Below are 16,555 nucleotides of genomic sequence, written 5' to 3'. Positions count from 1 at the left end.
TTTTATCAATACATTTTACTCCCCGACTTATTTTAACCTATAAAACATGGCTAACATATTAATCAGGTCTTCTAGTGTGGCCTGCTCTCTCTTGCTGATACCAGAGCTCTCTGATTGGATAATGGAGCTACTTCTCGTAGCCAATAAGAGAGGCCTGTACCTTTTTTCTCCTAGCAACCTTTTTTCTCCTTGTTTCCTTTCAGCATGACAAACGAACACCCGTAATATTACAATACGAATAATGGGAACTGCGCAGATTTACGGAGGAGAATTTCTCTCTTTTCTGCCATTCCACTTTGTATTTCAACCCCTGCTGGTTTCTTTTCAGATTCCCGCTCATTCTCCGTCATCCCCTTGTTTTTCCCCTCTCATCTTTGGCTTCTTCCTCTCGCACTGTTTTTCTACATTACCTTCGTTTCACTCTTGCTGTACCTCTCTATCCTTCCCACCCCTCTCCTCTGCTCTCCTCAACTCTTCCTCCACCCCACCCCCACCTCTCCCTCTCTCTTGGCTGACTGTGTGTCTCTGGTAGGGGCACACAGCTGGCTCCTGTTTCATGCTCTTAAAGGAGCAGCATGTTTTTCGTTTCAGTGAAGGACTATGCTGAGGGATTCTGGGTAACAGCATGCACTCGCTGACCCTGGGAGAGGTTCTGCACAGGCAGCCGCTGTGGAGCAAATATCCCGCCAAACTCATATACACACACACACACACACACACACACACACACACACACACACAGTTACCTTACACAAACTACACACTGCCTGGAACTGAGCACAAAATTTTAGGTCAAAAACATAAATCAGACATACAGCAGTGCAAAAAAAGTATTGGGACATCAAAAATGTATGAATGTCAATGCATTCGATTCAAAATATCAAAATATCAGATGAAATATGAAGTAAATGATGAAAGAATATGTTTACTTTTCACTTTTAAATCCAAAAGGTAAACAAATATAACATTTAATTTAAAATCTGCAAACAAACAAAAGAACTGTTTAAAAAAATACAAATACTGTGCATGTTAGTCACTCTTAAAGTTAACTGAGATAGATAGATGTTTTAAATATATGTCGATAATGCAAATTCTGTAATTTAACATCTATAAACCTGTTTAAAAATCAAAATATAAAGCAGTAGTTAAACTAAACTTTTGGTTTTGTCCTGAAAATCTTTTAGATTTTTACATGGAATCTTTTACTTCAGGTGGTCAAGCATAATAGTGATTTCAATCTTGTAGGTCACTTCTAATTTGTTAAACTGATCATTTTACATATCCCTTCTACAGAAATATAACATTCTTCTTAAAGTGTCCTACAGAACTTGTTCATTGTAAGAGTGGCCAACCTAACCTAAATAGAAAAATGTCAGTTAAAATATTAATCTTCTCTCAAAATGATAGTTATGCCAACATAACAAGCTCCTTATTTTTGAGAATAAATAATTGCATTTCTTCCTGTTAACATATGCCACTTTACTTTTATCTAAGAAAACAACCAAAATATCTATATTTTTCTTACATGTTAATGATTTAGATGGATACCACACTTTTTTTTTTTCTGTACAAAAATGTTAATGTTAAATGTGGAAATGTGTTTATCATGAACTGAAAATAAATACATTTATAAAAAATACTGTCAATATCAAAATAAGATAAATTTTCTCAAATGATTAATCATGTATTTACATAGCAACCTAAAATGGAAAATTACTGAATATCAATATACCAAATTCCACTATTTTTGGAAGATCTTGAAATTATTGCTCAAAATAGTCAAGATATACCTTTTAATAGTAATTAAAAGTTGTTGTTTTTTAGTTTATTCGGTATCAATTCCATGTTGATTCATTAATTCCTGCAGCGTGACACCTCCCACATATTAGAAAGGGACATTTTCAGCATTAATATGCATCCAAAAGCCAAATTCTTACTTTTTTGTGTTTGTACATGGGAGACTAGCTGTTATCAACCATGTGTGAAAATAGCTTAATAATGTGAAGCATCCTGCAGTTTAACTGCAATGTCCTACCATTTGACGTTACATTCTAAAATTATTTTTTTAATGCTTATAATGCATGAAGATTTAAGTTATAACACCAGTTACGAAATTACATGTAATATGGATCATGGAACTTTTGAAAATTAAATAGCTTCGCTGGAACATTTAAGCAAACTGATGTTTTAACAAAAAACAAGTGTCTAAAAATACAGTTTCAAATGCACCTATTTTCATCTTTCTGCTCCTCGTTTTCAACTCGCGATTGAAACTTCACGCTTTGCTGTTGGCCGTACCACCCAACCTTAATTGACCTCACTCTCTCCCTCCTTCCAGCTCTTTCACCCTCCTCATCTCTGCTCCAGAGGAATTCTGCCGCTGGGCTTTTTAATATTCCCTGTGCTTCAGTGCGGCCCGGCCAAAGCAAGCTGACACTACAGATTAACCACAGACAGAAGGAATGCCGCGGTGCTTTTGTGCCACGTGGAGAGCCGCCAACTAAACGCCTTTGGCCAGGTCGGGCTGTAGGAGATCTCAGAAAACAAGGAGAGCGGGAAGAGAAGAGAGCGAAAGGACTGAGTCCGAGAGAGAGAGGGTGACAGTCGTGAAGTAAAGATGCTGTAGACAGCCCACAGTCGCCCTGGACGGGAGGTGTCAGCCTAATTTGTCAGCTGCTTAATGATGACCTCAAGCCAGCCACAGGAAGATGGCATGGGGAATTTGCTAATAAGCTGCTGGCGAGAGTGAGAACTGATGCCAAAAACTGAATACTGTAATGCCAATCGAAGGCAACAAACTTTGACGTCTCATTTTGATTTATCAAAAACATTTTTCTCATTGCAATAATAATTCCCTTTTCGCGAAAATGAAAGCTCAGTAAGTTAAAAATTCCCTCAGTCCCCTGCCTATCTGCCCTCTCAGAGACAAGGAGGCATCATGGGAAGAGTGTAGAGTGAGACAGCCCATGCAGGGAGGGGCCGGAGACCCAGTGGCGCCAGCAGTATGTCTTCAGACACCTGGCATTTTGTTGGTGGTCAGGGTTACTATGGCAACCTGCCAAGACTTTGCCAGGGCCCCAAAGGCAGTGTTGGACTTCACAGGTGCACTCGTCTATAAGTTTTGCATTTTCTGTTTTGTTTAAAACATAAAGCTCTTTAAAGTCAAATATTTAACATTTCAATTATCAAAGAAATAACAAAATTATTTATGACACCACGAATAAATAAAACATTAAAAAAAAAAAAAAAAGCATGTGTGTGAGCAATATTAAAGTTGAGAATGAAAAAAAAAAATGAGAAATATAACAGAAAGAAAACAATGGAAAAAGAAAGTAAAGAAGAAAAGCAAGCGAATGGACACACAATAGGGGAAAAGCTGTCTCCTGGAGATTAGCACATGCAGTAGAGGACACTGTAGAAATGAACAATTTGGGGGCGACTGAGAAGGAGGAGAAGAGAAGTTGGAGAAAAAGACAGATTATGAGAGGATGATAAAGAGAGAGAAGGAAAGTAATGGAAGTACTGGGCAAAATTATAAAGCTGTTCAGTCAACTGTGGTACAAAAAAGTTTTTAGGCGTCTGAGAAAGGGAAAAAATATGAAGAGAATGAAAAGCTTTCACAATGGGGCCAGAGAGGGGAGACCTTAACAACAACGAAACAACGGCAGATAATTCAGATGAAATTGTGTTGCCTTTATAGAATCGTCTTTTTTTTTTTAAAGTTTAAGTTAACATTGTTTGAGGGATTTCTCAGCCTGACAAACTGAAATTAATCAAGTTGAAAGGAATTCCATTACATGCAAATAACTGCTTTATAAAAATTACATTCCCCTTAATCTGCTGTATATAAATACATGAATGACTTTGTCTTCAGTACACATGTATCTTACATCTAAAAACATTTTTTTTTTATCTATACACTACCATCCAAGGTTTGGGATTTCATGTTTTTGAAAGTCTCTTAAGTTCACTGTATTTATTTGATCTTAACTACAGTAAAAAATGTAATATTATGAAATATTGTTATAATTCAAAATAATTTGAATATTTTTTTTAAATGTTAATTATTCCTGTGATTATTCCGAATTATTACAAAGCTGAGTTTTCAGCATCATTACTCCAGTCTTCAGTGTCACATGATCCTTCAGAAATCATTCTAATATGCTGATTTGGTGCTCAAGAAATATTTATTATCATTAACTATGTTGAAAACAGTTCTGCTGCTTAATATACTTTTTTTAAGGAAACTAAGTTTTTTTCAGGATTCTTTGAAGAATAGAAAGTTCAAAATAACAGAATTTATTTGAAATCTTTTGTAGCCTTATAAATATCATTATGTAAATATGTTTAAAATATTATAATTATAAACTATAACATTAACCTGCTGTAATTACATTTTCAAATAGCTAATAGTAATATTTTTAAAATTCTAATTATATTTCTTATTTTAATCAAATACATCTTTTTTTTTTATAAAATGTGCAATACCATATAGTGAGATGCAAAAGAGAACCAGTCTGTAAACACCACACAAGCTTTCAAATAGACACAACAGAATTAAATATTATGTTGTATCTGTAAGCAAATAATGTTTGTCTTTCAACAGATTTACATATAACAGGTTTATATAGTTTCCAAGTCATTTGCAATAAATAGGCTTTGCCGTGAAGGAAGATTTTCATAGCCTGACACACACACACACACACACACACACACACACACACACACACACACACACACACACACACACGCACAAGCTTAAGCACCGTCATTGTCATTATCACCACAGCCATTTCACCTCTAACAAATGCAAACACTTGCCACAGCACTAACAAATGTAATTGTGTTTCATCTGTCTGTGTTGCTCTGTCTCACCCCTTCACCTCTCTTACTGTATCTTCACTCCACCTATTTTTTTAAATATGCTAATCTAATTTTACTATTTCAAATGACCACATTTTAAAGAGCTAAATGTCAGGAGGATTCCTACTATGCAGTAAAATGTAATTACTTAGTATTTTTATAGCTTGTGTTAATGACACTATGCCATCTAAGAGATAGCGAAAATGGTATAAGACATTAATATTTCTTTCAAAGCTGTTTTTGTCATAATAAATGGGAATAGTTTCTGTAGCTCAACTGCTAGCAACTCAGAGGTCATGGGCTCAATTGCCTGGGCCAGCACAGAATAATAAAAAGTACACTTTCTATGCGCTTTTAGTTACTTTTGATAACACAAATGTAAATAGCTGCTTTACAAAACCATTAATTGAATTTACAGTTGAATATAGAAATGGTAAAAGAGATTTATATTTCTTTCAGCTCTGAGAACTGTCAACTGTGTGAGAGTAAGGAATTCTGAAACACTATGATTTGTGACAACACTACATTTTTAAAAATGCTCTTTTCATGATATTATTTAGAGACAGTGTTCAAATTCCATTCACAACGGTGAATACATTTAACACCACAAAGTATAAAATCTGATTAAATGAAAAGAATAAAGAAAATAAATAAATAAAAATCAATATTACCTTTTTATATTTCCACTCTTTTCAGCACAATGGAAAATGGGGGGGGGGAAATTAAATGTAATTAAATCATTTTTAATTATTCCAATGTAGCCAAAAGAACAAAGAGGCATAACCACATATGTATTTCTGAAAGCACAAAATTCAGGACTGATTTTACAGTCCTTGAGTGTACATGTCCTGCAGTCCTATCCAGTGCATTAAACATATGGTCAGAAGTGGCTAAGTGTCAAGAGAGCAGTGACCTCTGACTTCTCCTGAGGCAAGAGCACATAATGTACACCCCTGCCCACCCACTTCACTCCCATGATGCATCTGAACCAATGACCCCACATGAGAATTACTGTGTATGTACCACATTTACCAGAATACCACTGACAAACAACAGACAAACATATTGACAAACTTTTTTAATTTACTTTTACGTGTTATGTCCATGACTAACCATTCAGAATTTGCCATTGCTAAATATCTGTGGTGAAACAAACATTCAGAAAACACCCCTGAGAAATAAGGAATAGGTATAATACAGGCTTTTGTTGTGAACTTGTGCCAACCAATTTTGACAACCTCTCAGAACTTGTCATGGGGTTTTATTTTATCCTATAATTTATTATTATTATTATTATTATTATTATTATTATTATTGACAATTTATGTATACCTTATTTTCAGAGTACTGTAAGAAAATTAAAAGCTTTAATTTGAGAAGAATAAAGCAGCGCAACACTTTATTATTATTATTTTTTTTTAAACTTTACTTTAATTTACACAATTATCTCAACAGAACATTTTATTGATTATGTTTTGTGACAGCCTGAAGCATTATAAACTGCAAAACTTATGACTAGTGTTCTTAGTGTTTATCAGTGGGTGATAGTCATTAAAAAGATTCAGTAATCTCAATAAAAATGCGATTTCCTTACACCATGTCAAATGATTCCACACAGCAGTCCCTTCATGCTTTAAATGCTCCACCATCACCCCCATCCCAAAGAAGCTCAAAATTACAGGACTAAATGACTACAGGTCTGTGGCTCTAGTGTCTGCGGTCATGAAGTAATTTGACAAACTGGTGCTGGCCCACCTGAAGAAGATTACTGGACCCTTGCTGGATCCTCTTCAGTTTGCCTACAGAGCAAACAGGTGTGTGGACGATGCAGTCAATATGGGACTGCATTATGTTCTGCAACATCTAGACAGACCAGGGACTTATGTGAGGGTCCTGTTTGTGGACCTCAGCTCAGCTTTTAACACTATCATCCCAAACCTCCTGCCCAAATTAACTCAGCTCTGTGCCCACCTCCATCTGTCAGTGGATCACCAGCTTCCTGACAGACAGGCCGCAGCTAGTAAAGCTGGGAAAATTTTCATCCAGCACCTGCACCATCAGCACTGGCACCCCTCAGGGATGTGTCCTCTCCCCACTGCTATTCTCACTCTACACGAACAACTGCACTTCAAAGGACCACTCTGTCAAGCTCCTAAAGTTTGCAGATGACACCATACTTATCGGCCTCATTCAGGATGGTGACGAGTCTGCTTACAGACAGGAGGTTAAAGAGCTCTGTCTGGTGCAGTCTTAACAACCTGGAGCTTAACATGCTCAAAACTGTGGAGAGGATCGTGGACTTCAGTAGAAACCCCCCTGCACTCCCTTCACTCACCATCATTGAACAGCACTGTAACGAAAGTGGAGACCTTCAGGTTCCTGGGCACCACTATCTCTCAGGACATGAAGTGGGACACTCACATTGACTCTGTTGTATAAAAGGCCCAGCAGAGGTAGTACTTCCTTCGCCAGTTGAGGAAGTTCAACCTGCGACAGGAGCTGCTGAAACAGTTCTACTCTGCCATCACTGAATCCATCCTCTGCACTTCTATAACTGTCTGGTTCAGCTCAGCTACCGAATCTAAACTCAGAAGACTATGTCAGATAGTCCAGACTGCTGAGCAAATCATTGGTACAACCCTCCCTACTCTCCAAGAACTGTACTTATCGAGAGTGATCAAAAGGACTGCCAAAATCACTCTGGAGACACTCTGGAAAAATCACATCCAGCACACTCCCTCTTTGAACTGTTGCCATCTGCTCTGCACTACAGAGCACTGCGCAGCAGAACGGCCAGACACAGGAACAGTTTCTTCCCTCAGGCAATCCATATTATGAATGCTTGACAATAATTGTGGAACACACAACTCTATTTATACTCTTATATACTTATTTATCTGATACACATAGTTTACATTTCGAATTTGCACATGTACACCTGTACACACAAAACTGTCTATTGTAATATATCTGTACATACAATTATCAATCTGTATATTGTTATTCCTTATTTTCTTGTTCTATCTTTTTATCATTTTATTATCTGTGCTTTTGTCCAGTCATTGTCATTCTGTTGCACCGTGGAAGCTTCTGTCACGAAAACAAATTCCTTGTATGTGTACACATACCTGGCGATAAAGCTCATTCTGATTCTGAAATGTTTAGCTCTCCATAAATACAGTATGTCAAGTAACCACTGGGTTTGTTTTTTAAAGGGTGTATATGATGTAAATCGAAACAACAAAATGATTTGATTTTACATAAATATTTATTAAATGTTGTGTTTAGTTAAAAACACTATTTTTAATTACAAGGTAACTCAGTTTAACTGAAACAGGTACTTGTGTTATTTCAGTAAAAGATGAATTAAAGTCAACAACACTATTTTTGTGACCTCTGCAATTAATGGTTTCAAAAATGGGTTTATGAGTATTTATCAAAAGTAGAACACATTAATAGAAAACAGATGCGTCAGTAGAGCCCAGTTAAGGAAAGCATGTTTTCTATGTTCTCATGTACAATATGTTTTGTGTTTTGAAGTAGAAAAGAAGTTAATGAAAGATGTATAGCAATTTTATTAGCTTTTTTCATTCCCATTCTCTCCTCTCATGGTGTCTCTCGTTTCTTGCCTCTTTTCCCTTTCCTTCTTCCTCAACACACACACACACTACACACACAGACACACACACACACACACACACACACACACACACCTATTTTAATTGTTTTTTTATTGAACTTTTAATTTTTATATATAGCTAGTTATAAATACTACAACCTAACACTAACTCTAACAGAAAACATTTTTACAATTTAAAAGAAAACTATTTTTATGAAAAAGAAAATTACACAGTGTAAAGATGTACACACTCTAGTCATACTATATGAATACATGCAATGCAAAGTACAGTACATGAGTGAATCTTGACAATCATTTATTTTTTTAGACAATTTTAAAGTTTTAAAGACACAGCTGCACTATACAGTATCTCACTGATTGCCTTCTTCAAAATGCTTATTGATATTTAAATGAACAATCTCTGATAATTCTATCTGTCTTAAACTTTGATATAAAATTATCATAGTTATCTTCTTCAAAAAGTTGTTTTAATACAGCACATACAAAATATCCCTACAGATTGTGAATTAATGTCGAGTACAGAAGGTGCTGTTGAAAGAGATTTGTACATGAAAATCTAATTCACTGTAATTACATACCATTCCATTAAAAGCCCCACCCTTAAACGGGCGATCGGATTCTACATGCACTTTTACAAGTTGTTTGGACTGAAATGTGTGTTGGCAGTGTATACACAACCACCCTATAATGATAAAACTCCACCCAGTGTTTTGTTTTTAATCTACTAAAATTTTTACCCCTTTCTCAAATCGAGCTGATCTCAGATGCCTGTCTTTCTGACGTCACACAGACAGGCCCCTCCCACGATAGTTTGATTGACAGTAGCGTTTCAGCACAGACTGGACTGGTGTCTTACGTTAGACCCGCCCTGAGTGAGCTGTCATCAGTCCGCCATTGTTTCACCGCCGGAGCAGATGTAGACAATGAATGTCTCCTAAGCATTTGAGGTGTTTTGTTGTTGGATGTAATAATGAACATAGCAGTCGTCATTTACTCCTGATATCTGAGCCGCTGAAGACGCAGTGGATTACTTTTGTTTTTGAAGAGAATGCAACCCCAATCTACCTAAATGCGTCTATTTTTGTGCAAATTATTTGTGATCCAGCTTCACCAACAGGAAAAGTGTAAGGTTTTTTTGATGAATCTTTGCAAATCGCCTTTCCTAATAATGTGCTAATTAGCAGGTTTCACGACAAATGCAGCCAAAGTAAACAGTCTCTCTGAGAGAGGTCTCTCTGGAAGAGAGGGGCAGGGTCAGCAGAGCTCATTTGCATTTAAAGGAAAATGCTACAAAAAGGTGTTTATCTTAATTTATCTTAATTTTTTTTTTCTGTATACTGATTTAATGTTTCAACCTATGCAACACATCCTATGTAATATTGCTGTCCTGAAGTTATAAAATGAAATTCTACAAACTGAAGTTGACTTAAGTGATCTCTTTTAAGTTATAACCCAAGATAACAGCTTTTCATATGGCAGCATCACACAGACCACATACAAATACAAACACAGTTTTTTGTGTTGTTTTTGAAGGATCAAGAGTAAGCATTGTGAGGGAAAGACCTCCATTAGGCCACAGTCAAAGCATCAAGATTGAACTATATGGTAAACTTCACCCTTGTGACTTCTGCAGGATAACGGTGCATTAAGACGTGTTGCTATGGATACAAAAGCAGGTCTGCATCACACTTGAGAAATATCCTGATGCATTAACAGTCACAGGTTGCAGGCCAGATTTAACAGTTATACAGGTCAAAAGTTTAACTATTACTGGCCTCAAAATTGCTCATGTGTGTTTCATATAAGAAAGATGTGTGATGCTCTGACCTCTCTGTATTGTATGTAATATGGCCTCTACCATTTCATTTTACACCTACATTTACTGCAATAAATATACTGTACATAGAGTCAGAATACTTCATTCTGATTGGACAGTCGCTGTGTAATTGACTGTTAGTCCAAGCTACACACATCCCTCATGCAAGTCTGGTCTGTCTACTCACATAACAATAAATGAAACTCAAATCAATAGTTCAACATGCATTTATTTATTTGGTATGTAGTCAGTTTTTGGTGTCACATGATTCTTAAGAAATCATTCTTATATGCTCATATATATGCATATGTATCTGGTGCTCAAGAAACATTTTTGTTTATTTTTAATGTTAAAAAAGTTGTGCTGCTTTTTGTAAAATTGAAATGCAGTTTTTCCATGTTCTTTGATGAACAGAAAGCTAAAATAATAGATTTTGAAAATTGGAACGACTAATTTTGTACCTCATGCACTTTAATAAATGTGTGATTATTCACTAATGCTTAACATGAACAACTACAAGTCGACCAGAAAAATGTTTAGTCGGGGGCAGCCCTAATGTCAATAGATTTGAACCTCAAAAACCTCATTCTGAGCAGGTGATACATGGATGCTGAAAATATCAAATATTATAAGAAATCCATAATTGTTTGGTATGAACTATACCAGATATGAAAAAACTTAATGGATTATTTAAAGTGTAAATGTGATATCACTATCGAGACACTCTTTATCTCTCTCTCTCATTGTCTTTCACTCACTCTGTCATGCCATTCAAATTAAACAGGATATGATTCAGTAAACAGTCATATTATTGTTCCAAGTGACTCTATCAGCTGAAGTCTTTGCCTCATATATGATCAGCCTCCACACATTTAAATCCTTTCACACTGTCATCTTGCCTCCTATTTGAAATATTCAAACAGCTCATAATCAATAAATCACATATTTACTATATTTAAATTATCATTAAAATAAACAAAGCACACATTATTGTTGTTTTATTATAAACTTCTGTTCTCCACCATGCTACTTTGCTGTGTTACTCTGAAACTTTCCATAAGAAACACCTTGCACTATTGTGGTATTGCTATGGAAATTTCCTCGGAAAGAAACGCACATTTAGGGGACACAGACCTACGTGTGGAGAGGATTAGAAACAGTGCCGACTGTGAACAAGTCCTGGATAAAAAGCCACTCAGCCATGATAAGCTTAACATTGAATTATGAGGGCTGGCAAAACTCAGTCCCCAGTCCCCTATACACTCATTCTGAACCGAGATACTGAAAGAACGTGACTATAAGAAGGGTGTGGAGAGGGTTTTATATAAGGGAATGGAGTCACTAAAGAGTTAATTAACATTTACATGACTTTTATTAGCAGTAAATATATGTTCATCCACATATTTTAATTTAGTAAGGAACCAAGAGAACAAATAAACCACAAAAAATATTTTGCATTTATGCATTTTCAGACACTTTAAAATACTGTATTATTAGTTCATGTATTTCATTTGAATCAAATCCCATGTTTGACCTATAAGGCCCCAAATAATTTGCTCCAAAATCTAAAATTGTTAAATAGCTATCTAACAGTTTAACCAACATTTACTCAACTTTAGAGTTTTGATGAACTTTTAGTGCTAATAATAACCCCTCTAAAGGGAATCTTAAAAAAATAAGACTGTAGTTGGAAGCTGAATGACAAGATAAACCACAAGTTAACCACATGAGTCTGCTGGGAAACATATATAATGGGATTGAGAAAAATTCTTCCTTTAGAGAAAGAGAAGAAAACTTTCATCCATGTTCTGCATGGACATGTCTAATTCTCTGAAAAATGTAAGAGATTAAATGAGATTGAAGGAGTCCTATGGTGTGACATCTGACTTGGATTTGAGAAGCTAAAATGTGATAAGGAGTGATAGAGGTGTAGGCTTGGGAACCAAGAATCACTTCAATAAAATAACAGAACCAAGTGATTTTCATGACATTAAATTCTGTTAATATATCCCTAGAAATATTTCCTGCATTTACATTAAGTACATAAAATACAGTGTGACCAGTGTAGTCTGATTCGAAAGTAAATTATTCTTATGATCTTGCTTGTTTTAGTGGATAAAAAACATACAGTGCAACCAGTAAAGTTTGATTCTGAAGTAATAGACTCACATGATCCAGTTCTTTTTAGTTAATCAGAAACAGAGTACCACCAGTAACGTCCAAATAACAAGTAAAGGACTCTCTTCAAGACAAATGACAATGTTCTCTTTACAGCATGACCAGTGAAGTACGTTTCTCGAAGGAAATGCTCTTATGAGCCAAAGATAGGGCTGGTTATCATTACATTTTTTTTATTTAATACCAATAATGATACTGGTTCCTGAACAATACTTTTTTAAACCAATTTTATAAAAATCTGTTTTACATTACACCTAAAAATATTTGGTTTTATTTTTTCAGCTTGTTGACATTTATACAGACTTAAAGACTCATCTCCTGAGCCACCAAGGAACAAAAAAGCAAAGGAACAAAATGTAACCAACACAATAAATCAGTGCAAATAGTTTTAATAAAGTTCAAATAGTTTTCAGTTTTGACATCTTTTAAGGCTACATTCACACTGGTGTGTTTTTGTTTTAAAATGCATAACTCAGAAAGAATCATTATTTATATAAAATTTTTTGTTTACATGATAAATTCTAAGCTGGTGTAGTATAAATTATATACATCTCAATAAATTAGAATGTCGTGGAAAAGTTCATTTATTTCAGTAATTCAACTCAAATTGTGAAACTTGTGTATTAAATTCAATGCACACAGACTGAAGTCTTTGGTTCTTTCAATTGTGATGATTTTGGCTCAAAAACCCACCAATTCTCAACAAATTAGAATACTTCATAAGACCAATAAAAAAAAAAAACATTTTAGTGAATTGTTGGCCTTCTGCAAAGTATGTTCATTTACTGTACATGTACTCCATACATTGTATGGGCTCCTTTTGCTTTAATTACTGCCTCAATTTGGCGTGGCATGGAGGTGATCAGTTTGTGGCACTGCTGAGGTGGTATGGAAGCCCAGGTTTCTTTGACAGTGGCCTTCAGCTCATCTGCATTTTTTGGTCTCGTTTCTCATTTTCCTCTTGACAATACCCCATAGATTCTCTATGGGGTTCAGGTCTGGTGAGCTTGCTGGCCAGTCAAGCACACCAACACCAACTTTTGGTGCTTTTGGCAGTGTGGGCAGGTGCCAAATCCTGCTGAAAATGAAATCAGCATCTTCAAAAAGCTGGTCAGCAGAAGGAAGCATGAAGTGCTCCAAAATTTCTTGGTAAACGGGTGCAGTGACTTTGGTTTTCAAAAAACACAATGGACCAACACCAGCAGATGACATTGCACCCCAAATCATCACAGACTGTCGAAACTTAACACTGGACTTCAAGCAACTTGGGCTATGAGCTTCTCCACCCTTCCTCCAGACTCTAGGATCTTGGTTTCCAAATTAAATACAAAACTTGCTCTCATCTGAAAAGAGGACTTTGGACCACTGGGCAACAGTCCAGTTCTTCTTCTTCTTAGCCCAGGAAAGATACTTCTGACATTGTCTGTGGTTCAGGAGTGGCTTAACAAGAGGAATACGACAACTGAAGCCAAATTCCTTGACACGTCTGTGTGTGGTGTCTCTTGATGCCTTGACCCCAGTCTCAGTCCATTCCTTGTGAAGTTCACTCAAATTCTTGAATCGATTTAGCTTGATAATCCTCATAAGGCTGCGGGTCTCTCGGTTGGTTGTGCATCTTTTTCTTCCACACTTTTTCCTTCCACTCAACTTTCTATTAACATGCTTGGTTGATGCCTAAATAGTTTCGAACTCGATACCCAGCCCTAGCCAAAGACAAAAGAAGTGACTATGTTTTATGTTATTTGTTGTTTTACATTTATTATAGAAATGGTCACAACATTTGGCATCAGAATTGACCCTTCGCAGGGAGTTTGATTGACAGGCACTCTGACCAGTCATAACACCTAATCTGCCATTTTTGTCTGACAAACAAACCAAACAGGAGAGTACAGTAGATTAATGTCGGGGGACTTGAACATGAAAAATGTTGTGTATTGATGTCTTTCCGCTAACAAGATACCTTCTGATGTTCATTCAAGTCGATTTAATGCTTTAACTAGCAAATTAAAAAAAGAATATCAGTTCACGTCACGTACAGCTTGAACTGAGGTGCTACAGCAATCTGGCACAACACATTAAAGAGGCGCCATGAATTTCTTAAAAAAAAAAAAAGATTTTTAAAACTGAGACTGAGGGTGTGTGATATTGACAAAAAATAATATCTTGATATTTTCTGAGATTTTAGTGATAAAGATAATTAGACGATATTTTGCTGAGTGTGTTATTGTGCTGACATCTTAAGGACTACCGTGGACAGCTGACTCCGAAGGTTTTTATAATTCTTCATATTCTGTGTGGTGGTCAGTTCACACTGATAGAAATTAATCTTTTGCGATTGGTTTAAATAGATTTTTACCTTTATAAAGCCTTTTTTCTAAAAATGTAAATTCTTACATTCAATCAGTGAATTAGAATAATAAGACATTTGGGCTGTTACCAAGCAAATGAAATATCAATAAAATTCATCTATGCAATGCAGAGGAAACATGGAAGCTGCATCTGAAGTGGCATTTAGATGTATTTACACGCTGCTGTTTAGTTCAGAACATAAATGCATCTGCAATTACAAATGCATAAATGTTTTGATATATTAAACATAAAACGTTAAATACTTTTATTTGAAATTATTTAAATAATAAAAAGCAACTTTAAATGTGAAATTAAAACTGCCAGGAGGTAGCAGCAAGTCACTGTTAATAAGTGAGTCATTGTGATTGAACCAAATCATTTAAAACAGTTGATTCATTCAGGAACGAAACAACATCATGTTGCCCAGAGAAGTATTTGCAATTATTTTTATTGTCTAAATAGGGCAATATTATGGTGGCCGAGAGAGCTCAATGTGCTGCAAAAAAAAAAAGCACATGCAAATAGAAAAAAAACATCTACAAATTAAGAAAACAACACAGGTGCTGCAGATGCTCACAACACAACCGAATAAAGAAATGCACTGCAAATAGTCACATACCTCATCTGAATTGTTTAAGGGAACCGCAAAGTGACGAACATGGCTGGGATATATTTATCAACGTTTGCTCTGAAAGGTGAGATTTTTGTTTATTTTAACATCCTGATCAAAAGATTCCTTTGCTTCTTTTTTTTTTTTTTATTATTAGCCCAAATAAGCTGACAAAATACACAATTACTGTAACTGTGAAAGCATGTAAGCTTGCTAACTTTAAACTTCCCTTACAAAAATTAACCATATGGCTTTACTATTAAAATTAATTAATAAATAAGTTATGTAAAAAATAAGTAAAAACAAAAAATGGTTACTATAGTTAAACCATGGTAACCATAAATTAATCATGGATTTAGTACACTATCCATAGTTTAACCATGGTATTTATACAACTGTGGTTATACAAATGGTAATCAATAAATTAAAAAACAAAAAAGGCTCATTTACGTTTTGTTGGGGTCCTCCCATTGTGGTCTGTACTTGCGTTTCTGTATTTGGTTGTGTTTTGAGTATTTGCAGCGTGTTTCTTTATTTGTTTGTGTTGTGAGCCTTTGCAGTGCGTTTCTGTTTTTGGTTGTGAGTATTTGCAGCGAGTTTCTTTATTTGGTTGTGTTGTGAGTATTTGTAGTGCATTTCTTTTTTGTTTGTGTTGTGGGCATTTGCTGCGTGTTTCTTTATTTGGCTGTGAGTATTTGCAGAGCGTTTCTTTATTTGGTTGTGTTGTAAGCATTTGCAGCACGTTTTTGTATTCGGTTGTGTTGTGAGTATTTATAGTGCATTTCTTTTTTGTTTGTGTTGTAAGCATTTTGTGTGTTTATTTGGTTGTGAGTATTTGCAGCGCGTTTCTTTGGTTGTGTTGTGAGCATTTGCGGCGCATTTCTTTGTGTTGTGAGTATTTGCAGCTTGTTTCTTTATTTGGTTGTGTTGTGAGCATTTGCGGCACATTTCTGTTTTTGCAGCACGTTTCTGTATTTGGTTGTGTTGTGAGTATTTGCAGCGCATTTCTGTGTGTTGTGAGCATTTGCTGTGTGTTCCTTTATTTGGTTGTGAGTATTTGCAGCACGTTTCTTTATTTGGTTGTGTTGTGAATATTTGC

The sequence above is a fragment of the Cyprinus carpio genome, chromosome B5 (genome assembly GCF_018340385.1).
Source record: "Cyprinus carpio isolate SPL01 chromosome B5, ASM1834038v1, whole genome shotgun sequence".
In the NCBI taxonomy this organism is placed as follows: domain Eukaryota; kingdom Metazoa; phylum Chordata; class Actinopteri; order Cypriniformes; family Cyprinidae; genus Cyprinus; species Cyprinus carpio.
The sequence above is the reverse complement of the archived record's forward strand: the minus strand, read 5'-3'. Positions refer to the sequence as shown.